Below are 10,553 nucleotides of genomic sequence, written 5' to 3' on the forward strand. Positions count from 1 at the left end.
ATCAAGCTTGAGCTTAGCCTGACTCATGTATTGCTTGGCTCGAGCTTGAGTTGAGTTTTACAGGATCAGCTCGAATTCGACTTGATAATCTAAGTCCAAGCTTGAGCTCAACTCGTTAAGCTCATCAATTATTTTTTGGCACTTACAAATTTGTTTTCCTGCTCGAAATTGTCTTATTTCTATCATTCCATCTCAAAATCGAACAAATAAATCAAAATAATATCAACTCATAAAAGGAAAATATTGCCAATCACTACAGAGTTTACACTTACAGTCAATCTATAAACAAAACGATATGTGTCTAGGGACAATCATCATGCATGAGTTTCAACTCCAAAGATAGAGGAAGACAATGATAGAACCAAGTTAGAGTAATCAAGAGGATGTATAAGCATCACAATTACCAACAATCCACAAATTTCTCAAAGAGGAAAAGATAAGAGTTGAGGAAAACAAATGTACCAGATAAAAGAAGTTCTCGACTTCCATGCCCTCACCTACATAAAAAGTCCAAAATCAGATATAGTTATCCTCAATCTCATTCCTTAAAACCAAGAAATAAAGGTAGAACATGAAAACATGAGACCTTACAAGTCTGATTTTTAGATGATTTAAATAGAAACTAGGTTATCCTGCATTGGGTCAAAACCACAATCAAACATGGCCACTAACAGAAAGAAGCAAAGTGGGGACAACAGGATGTGCTCAATGCTAGAATTTATACTTTCCATCCAACTAAGGTGGTTGATGTGTTTCGGCATAAATGATCATGGACAAAAATGTTGGGGCGATGGTGGATGGAAATGGACAGTAGGGCAATGGTAGATGGTGATGACAAAACGATGGTGGATGGCAGCATTCTGGTGCGAAGGACAATGAAATCTCATTGAGGACAATGAAACCTAATGACAGAAATGACAATTAAATCTGACGGTTAAGAAATGAAGAAACTGCAACAATAAGGAACAACAGCAAAGGGGCAATGCCGAACCAATATTAGCAAATTGTGGCATCAGCAAGTAGTGCAAAGGCTAGAGCCAAAGAAAGACAGAGAGCATGCGAGGGAAACAAAGAGGAGGAGACTACTACCAAGCATGAGTGCCAAATGAGAGGGTTATAGTTTAACCCTAAAGTTAAGCCAACTCCAATTTAAACGAGCTGAATTTGTGCAATTTGAAGTTAACTTGTTTATGAACTCGGGTTTAAATTTATGCTCAAACGGCGCTCATCCAAGAAGCGAGCTGAGCTCAAGTAAAGTTCAGATGGGTGGTTTTGAGTCCAGCTTGATTAGGTTCGACTCGTTGAACATCCCTAGATGGAACCACAAATGCCACATTGGAATTTGTGTTTGAACCAAAGGACTTATCACCATCAATTCTGCCCACTTTAGTTGAGGGATTTTTGCCATTGGAAAGGAGCTTATGAAGTTTATAGCAATGATCCATAAAGTGTCAAGGCACTTCATAGTAAGAACAATTTTGTCCAGCCTACCATTAACACCCTCCAGTGGCTGCACCCTTGCCGGATGCAGCCATCTATGCTGGTTGCATCTTTACCATAGCATCTGCAGGCCACTTAGCCCTTCTACCACCTGCCATCCTCACAACACCGGCTGTGACAGCCCTTTTTTGTCATCCTCTTCTTTATGCCGTACATCATTTTGACTTAGCCAGCCTTCGAGCTGTCAGTATACTATGAGCAACACCATCAATACATGACTGCTCAATGGCCGAACACCTACCTCCTCTACATGCACCATATGCACACTACAAGCACCATCCACCTCACTATGGTTTGTGTATGCTTTACTGGCATCATCCACAGATACCACACTACATGGCTTGGGCATTTCATGAAAAACATTATATGTATGATTACAAGCACCCACAAAGGTCATGTCCTCCTTCACCTTGCATTGATGATTATATGCATGATAATGAGCATGGCCATAAGAATATGTAGGAACCAGCCTAGCATTATCTTTCACCCTCAACAGTCCTTTGTCTAATAGAACTCATTCCATACCTCAAATCAAAATAGAGTTTCCCAAATTTGATGATAAGGATTCCAAAATGTGGTTTTTCAAAGCTGAATGGTTTCATTTGTCAGGCCATACCCTATGCCCGTATGTCTCCATCACTACCCTACACTTCGAAGGTGAGGCTGCCCATTGGTATCAGTAGCTATACAACACCATCCGGTATATTGTTTGGGACATGTTAGCATAGGAGATGACCACCTGTTTTGGAGAGTCCTCATTCATGAAATATGTTATAGAGCTTAAAAACTTGAAAATGACCAGCCCTCTACATTAGTATATTGCCAAGTTCGACAAGTTGAGTACGATGCTAGGAACCATCTCACCAAGAACCCTTGTTGTTTCTTACATTGGAGGACTCCAGGAACATATCCAGATAAAGGTTCTGGCCATCCAACCAACTACCATTCAAGAACATTTTTGGTTGACCAAATATTCAGATGAGAAAACTAGAAAGTTGTCTGCATAAGGATGATCTATTACTAGAAAACCCAATAGAGAAGTCCCACCCTACTTAGCCCTAAGTAAACCCTTGTTAGCCCATTTCAAAACTTGCTAGTTCTAGTCTGTCTTCTACACCTAAGATTAAATATTTCACTAGGTAGCAACAAGAAGAATGATAGAAAAAAATGCTTATGTTACAAATGTGACCAGAAATGGTACAGAGGCCACAAGTGTATAAATATTAAGGCCTTGTTATTCAAGGACTCCGAGGACGAAAAAAGAAGTATCATCTGAAGAAGAGAACTCTTTCAGTGATGAAGAAAACAGCAAGCAAGACGAAGTTGGTGAGAACAATGTTACCTATCATACCCTTACTGCAGCCAACACACCTAACTCCATGCTTGTCAAGGGTAGAATAGGTGGCACTAAATTAGATGTGTTAGTGGATACTGACTCTACACATAATTTTGTGGTGAAAAAATCGTACAGTCCATTTGATACCCACTCAAAGACTCTCCTTAGTTTGATGTCATAGACAAAACAAAGCTATCATGCCAACACATGTGCCAAGATATTAAAGTCCAACAACAAAAAAATAATTTCAATGTGGACCTATATGTTAGATATGCTTTTGGGAATGCATTGACTTAGGATGCTAGGCGAAGTTACTTAGGACTTCAACAAAATGTATATGTCCTTTCCTATGGGAAAGAAACAAACCAAAATTAAGGCTTAAATTTCATCTATGCATATAGAACCCAAGGAGGCCCTCAAAGTCCTTCAGGTAAGTCTCAGAAGTTTCATGCTATTTGCATATATTGTAGAGAGACAACCACAGTCGTATGAAAGGGAGGTTACAATAAAATTGGCATATGTTCATAGAGAGTTCTCCACTGTCTTTATGTGGCTTTACTAGTTTGCCTCCTAAATGTATTTATGTCCATCACGTCATACTTGAGGTAGGCATGAAGCCCATGAACTATTATGCCTATATCCAAAAGAATGAGATCAAGGAACTGGTGAAAGAGATGCTTAATAGTGGAATCATCAGACCTTCCTCTATCTCCTATTCATCTTCTGTCCTTTGGGTGAAAAAGAAAGACAATACCTAACAGTTTTATTTTGGCTATCGAGTCCTGACCTCAAAAGCACTTGCTACTTCACAAAGATGGACATCCAAACTAGATATCATCAGTTTGAGATGACCTCTCAAGATGTAGAAAAGTCAATGTTTCGGACTTATGATAGACAATATGAGTTCTTGATTGTGCTATTGAGACTTACCAATGCACCGACAACATTCTAGAGGGCCATGAATGACCTATTCAGAACTTTCTTACAGAAGTTCATGTTGGTATTCTTCGATGACATCTTTGTGTATTCTTGCACTTGGGATGACCATCTTGAATATGTTTGTGTTGTGTTCGATGTACTATAGGAGCACTACTAATATGCCAAACGCTCCATGTGCACCTTTGATCCTCAAGAGGTGGCCTACCTCGACCACATCATCAGTTATCGTGAGGTGTAAGTTGACCCAAATGAGCTTCAGGCCAATGAGTGATGGGTAACATCAACGGATCACAAATTCTTACATGGTTTCTTGGGCATGATTGGATATTATTGTCAGTTTATACATCATTATGGCCACATTGCTTCTCCGCTCACTAAACTCATGAAAAAGAATTCATTTGTCTGCACAAAGAAGGTCATTGCAGCATGTCACCTTTTTGCTTTTGCAACATGCATAACAGATTATAGTTCTTTTTATGTTTTCATTAGTTATGCATCACATATTTATTTTAAGATTCACTAGATCACCCTATACCCATATGCACCCCTTGTTTAAAACAGACGAGGTTTGCCTAGTAACGTACCATGTGGCATTAGCCAATGTATGTAAAAACTTGAATCCAATTTTATCTCAAACTTTAGATTTTGGATCTTTGACTCTAAGTATGGGATCATGGATTTAGGATCACAAATCTCATATTGTGGATCTTGGATTCTAGTTATTGGATTTTGGATGTTGAACCTTTGGTCCTAGGTATCAGATTTTTTATCTCAAGCCTTAGATTATGGATTTCATATCTCATATTTTGGATCTCAAACCCTATATTTCGGAAGTTGGATCTAAAGACTTGGATTTTGTATTTTAGATTTTCATAATAAACTTTGGATTATAAATCTTAGGACCAGACTTCAGACACAAAATTTGAACCATCTTAACAAGATTTTGGACTCTAGAATATCAAAGTATATGAATACAACTTCAAATTTGTTGGATGCTAATATTAGATTTTGGATTATGAGTTTCAATCTCATGAAATGATATTTTGACTTCTATAACATCTATTTCAAATTTAGAACAATACTTATATAAAATTTCTTATATCATGATTATAATTCTTGGATTCAGATCTAGTTTTCTCTAACAGATCCATGTCCTATACCCATGTCCTAGTAGAGACCAAACTCGAGGTTAACTTGACCTAGTTTTGCATATATCATGTTGGATGTAGAATATTGATTTACATTGACATATGATGATCTGGACATGAATAGACTTCATGTTAATTTCTTCTTGTTCATCAGACTATTTTTGTGATCAATTTATATTTTAAAGCATGCATGATTTCAAAAATTAAGGTATGTTTGCTTTTGATAAGTTTTGAACAATATTTTGACTTAAAAATATAACATTTAGTCTAGTCCTTGGTTTGATTACCCTTAGTAAAGGCACCATAAACAATCAGACCTCATACCGATAGGTCGGGTTCCGTCTCTTGGAATCCCGCACAAGAAAGCATATGCGAGTGCAGGAAAACAATTTCCATTTGTATGGTTTGCATGTAAAATTTAAAAAAAAATACATATAAACAGTCACAATATTGGAAAATTAAGCTAAGGGCAAAATAGCTAGCAAGGGTCATGGTGTGGGCTAAGAGTAGGGACAGGTCAGTAAATTTTTTTTCTCCTCCTTTACTTTTCTTTTTGTTATTTTTCTTCTTTCTTATAGCATGATCTATGTTTTCTTTTTTTGTTTAGCATGTTTAGGTTAGTTTGTTTCTACTTTTCATGCTTAGGTTTGTTTATTCCAGTGCCCAGGTTAGTTTAATTTTTATTAAACATACTTTAGTTTAATTATTTTCTGCTTTCTAGACTAGATTTAATTTAAATGTCCCTTAGTCTAGGGGACGTGGGGCAGGCAACCCACTCGGATCATTTAATGCTTTCAATTTTACTTCATATGTATTTGCTTTAGAGATTGATCTATATTGTCATATAGTTTACTTGTTTAATCATAATATATTAAGATCATGCATGTACATCATATTTAAAATTATTCATTAGCCCTAGGGCCATGTAGAAGCTAGGTTTAAATGATTAGTTTTCATGTGACAAGAGTCCTAGAATGTGAAAGCTCACTACAAGCGCTCTACATGGTCTTACCTTCAAAAACATGCTTCCGAATGCACGTTTTTTAAAATCCAAACCCATTTCAGAATAGCTTTTTAAACATTAGGATAAAAAATGGTTGAAAACTTGCCTAGGGCCACAACTAATTTGAGTTTTCTATGACCTTGTTCAAACAGGTCCTAGAACCCACTAGACCATGTCTTAGACCTCTCTCAGGTCTTAGAACTGGAGCTAACCTAATGAACCTTACTAAGCTCACTCAATGCTTGAATTAAGACCAAGCATTGTGCTCATTACTAGGACCCATTACATAAAACTATTAAGGTTGATTCCACTCAAGTCTTAGTCAAATTGGTCTAACCCTAGCTCATCCTTGCCTTAAATCTAGACCCTAGTGAAGATGTCTCTGCCTTGACCTAGGCTCACACCTTGGTCACATAAGAGTTCATTTCAACCAACCCTAAACTAAAAAACAAAGTCAACCTAGAACCTACCTTCGCCAAACTCTAGCTAGGTCCAGTCCAAGTCTCTAAAATCAAACCGTGTGAATTCCAAACGAATCAAGGTGAATTGATCGAACGTCGATTCTTGAATAAATGAACTCATATCTTAGAATTTGGACTTGGATTGGATTTAATCTCGGATTGGCTTTAGATATTGGATCAAATCTTTGAACTTTGGATCTAAGCTTTGAACTTAAATCTCAAAAGTGAATTAAGGGACTTTCGATCTCACATTTAGACTTAAATCTTATTTGCATTTCAAATTGGATCTAGATCAACCCATGTTAAATTTGGATTGTAAAGCATGGTATTGGATCTTGACATTTGATTTCAGATCTTAAGAGTGATTACATTTCATATCTTAGATCTTCCATACCCATGTCCTAAAGCCTATGGCATATTTATTTATGTTTCAATATGTCAGGATAAGAATGAACTTAGACTTAGGACATAAACTTAGTCTTTGGTCTGATGACCCCTAGTAAAGGTACCAGGAGTGATCAGACCTCATATCCACAAGATAGGTCACATTTATTATCTTCTCACATAAGGAAAAACAGTGACTAGTACAAGTTTTATTTCTCCAAATAAACGGCCATATACAAAGTAGAAAAAAATTTGCATGTAAATAGGTATATGATGCACTGTCATTGCTTCAGTCCTATGTGACAGCTCTCACACCAGCTAATGTGCATGCATTGGAAACCTATAAACATAGATTGTGCAGACTAATTTAGGCATCTAGCTTTAATGGCTATTGTGTTTTCTTATTGTTGGCTGCATGCACACCAGATTGCATTTTTGTTGTCTTGACTCCAAAGAGCTGGTCTGATTAGTGTCGTATGATCATAGCATGAAAAGCATGTACAACCACCAACAATGTGATAAATGTTTGTATAATCTTTATGAATTTAGTAAAAATACATGGTCATTCCAATTTGATGCGTTAGCTTAATATTTCAAGATTGTTTCATTTGGTTTTTTCTAAAAGTTTCAATGCAATGTAGAATAATGGGGCTACCAAGTGACAAAATGATCCTTTCTGTCCTAACTAATGACTTTCCTTTTGAAAGACAAAGTGTCAAGAAGATTTTTAGACTTGCATTCTCAATGCCTGTAATTTAGAGTTACCCTAGTCTTGACACTTGCATGGCAAATCCACCAATGTCTCTAATGTTCTTCAACTTCTCTATGGGTGCTCTTAAATGCAGGAAATGATGTTTAGGTCAGAACTTTGCAGCTTCTTGAATTGTTCAGTGTCACCATTGTACACACATATACAGCATCTATCCTACCTAATTTAGGAAACGTCATGCTGCTTATGCTTTAAGCTGCTCAGTGCAGGAATCAGTCATCAGGCATACCCTTGTAGCATATGAGGGAAGCTTGACATTTTTAGATGATTTTTTCTATGTTGAGACCACTTCATGGACGTGGACTTTTATGTGCCACTGACATGAGATTATGAATGTGTTTAAGATTGTTCAATTATGAACATGTTTGAGCATTCGATAGTTTATCCATTTTCTGACGAATTCTTGAGTTTCATTGCATTGTGGTTGTTCTTCTTCGTATAATTCGCCATTGGCATGACAAACTAGTAAGTGCTTTTCTATCTTGAGTGTGTTTGTATGGATGTGGGGGTTTCTTCATGTCAAGGAAATTGATTTTTCAATTATCTTTTCTATTTTGATCACCATGATATTGAAGGGAGCTAAAACAACTTCATGCATCATTACTTAAGAAGTTTTTTAGCTCGGGATTCATAGTGGCATCAAAAGTGAATAAACTGTGGTTGCATTTGGGGAGGTGGATGGGTGGAACATGGCTGTAATATGGTTGTTGATGAAAACTTTATTGGTCATTGTTTTGAGTCGTTAAGACCAACGGAAACTTGTGTTCCTTCTATGAAAGCTACTTGGGTAGATCGCTTGAATCATACTAGAGATGTTTCTCATGATAAAGAGAGCAAGTCCAATAAATGTTGAAATAAAGTATCATGCAGCCTCACCTAAAAAGATAAGAGATTATCTTGTAGAAACACTCAACTTGTATTGCCAAATCTGACCACTAACTCTTGCTAGGGCTTCTTCTTTTGATTTTTTTTTTTTGTATCTATGGAAACAAGTTATACAAGAGGTGACTCTTATTCAAAAGGACAAGGGGGAAACTTAGTACCAAATTTTTGGTAGTCCTTGGTAGAGCTTATTCATGATTTCATGCCAAACCCAATGAACGAACAAATAGGTGGTCCTTTTGGAAACAAAGGAACGTCGGCCATGGTATCTATTCCTCTAATTATGGAAAGTATATGAGCACCAAAGGTAAATGTGATTCTAACATAAAACAAAGGCAGGTGAATATGGTGAGTGTTGATTTGCCCTATGTTGTTGAGGTACACCCAGTGGTCGAACTACGTTAAATGCATTATTCTCCTCTTCCTTCTCTTGTTTCGATCCTCTCTTGCTTTTTTTTTTTTTGTTATTTTGATATGCTACTAGATCCAAAGGATGATATTGCTTCTTTTGCTGTTTTGAGTATGGTGTCAATCAACAGCTCCTCATTCCCTGCTCTTCGGCTCCTAACACCTTTCAGCACTTTCTCTCAATCAAGTTGAACTCTAACAACTATATTCTTCGGGTATCAATTGTGACCTCTATTAATCTTGTACAACCTGGAAGGGTTTGTCAATGGATCAAAAGAGCAGATTGAGTGTCAAAGACAATGAATCTGTTTCAAACCTGGTTATATTGATTGGCATCAATGAGACCAGCTGCTCCTTAGCTGCCTTATATCATCCCTATCCGAGCACATACACTCTCTAATTGATTGGCCAAAGACCTCTTATGAAGTATGGCGACCATGAAGGATGCCATGCTGCCTGGTCAAGTGCTCACATCATGCAGCTCAAAGAATAATTGCAATGTTTGAAGAAACGGAGCAAGTCTGTTAGTGAATATATTTATAAAGCCAAATCATAGCCTGTCATCAAAAATTGCCAACAAAAGGGTTAAAGACGAAGATCTTATTTTGTATATTCTTCACCCACTTCCCACTGATTATGTCTCTTTGAGAGTTTCCATTACTACCCACGTACATCCTATCTCCATGACTGAACTTTATAGTCTTTTACTTATGTATGAGGCCTTTTTTGGAGAAGATGAAGCCAATGATCAAGCCGTAGAATCTCAAGTGGAATCTATTACCACTCAAAGGTCAACTACAACGGTGGAGGCAGTGGGTACTCACATGGTATTGGCCATGGACGAGGCTTCTATAAAGAGTGAACAATGTCAACAAGTTGTGTGCTAGTTCTATTAAGACCTCGTATGAAGGTTTTAGAGGCCTCTAAAGCTTCTTGAAGCTAGCCCCATGCAACCATCAGAAACAAGTGTGCATCAGAAGAATATCAGAGTTGATTTCCTTGTAACAACTTTTGCTCACCTGTATAGGCACATTTGTCCATTCTATTGAGATTTTTTTTTTTTGTTGCTAAGTTTATCGTTTGAATATAAGCATAACCATTCTTTAATAATAGCAGTAATAGAAAACTATTTTATTGCCCTCTCGGTTCATAGCTCTATTTTAGCGTTCTTTGTTTCTAATCTTTGTTTGATTTTTTATCTTATTTCTGCTTTATTTTCTTAGAGTGTGGTGCTATCTACAGCTCCTTCTATCTCCTAGGGAGTTGATACCTTCCTTTAGTTAATCTCAACGATGCCTTGTTGTTTCATCGACTCATGGCTGCAAAGGATGACAACTCATCAAACACTTTGGAATGGTTCCAAACAATAATTTTGAATCTCTAGCTGATCTAATCTGTTCTTCCTTCATCAATCGGACAAATCTGGTGTGATTATAGTTTCACAACCTCTTAATGCACTGTTCAAAGAGATTCTTAATAGTGTTGTCTATGCAATTTCTGCTTGAGAAGTTTGGAAGGTGCAACATAACGGTCCTCTCTTGGATCACCAATGCACTGTCCAAAATGATTTTTGATAGTGTTATCTCTGCAATTTCTACTTGAAAGGTTTGAAAGGATCTATGTAAGTGTTTCACACAAAGTGGTACACCTCATAACTCCTAGATCAAAACAGCAATGAACAAGCACATACATGATTCTCAATCTGTAGCAGTGTACTTTACGA

Source organism: Nymphaea colorata, chromosome 1, assembly GCF_008831285.2.
Source record: "Nymphaea colorata isolate Beijing-Zhang1983 chromosome 1, ASM883128v2, whole genome shotgun sequence".
Classification (NCBI taxonomy): domain Eukaryota; kingdom Viridiplantae; phylum Streptophyta; class Magnoliopsida; order Nymphaeales; family Nymphaeaceae; genus Nymphaea; species Nymphaea colorata.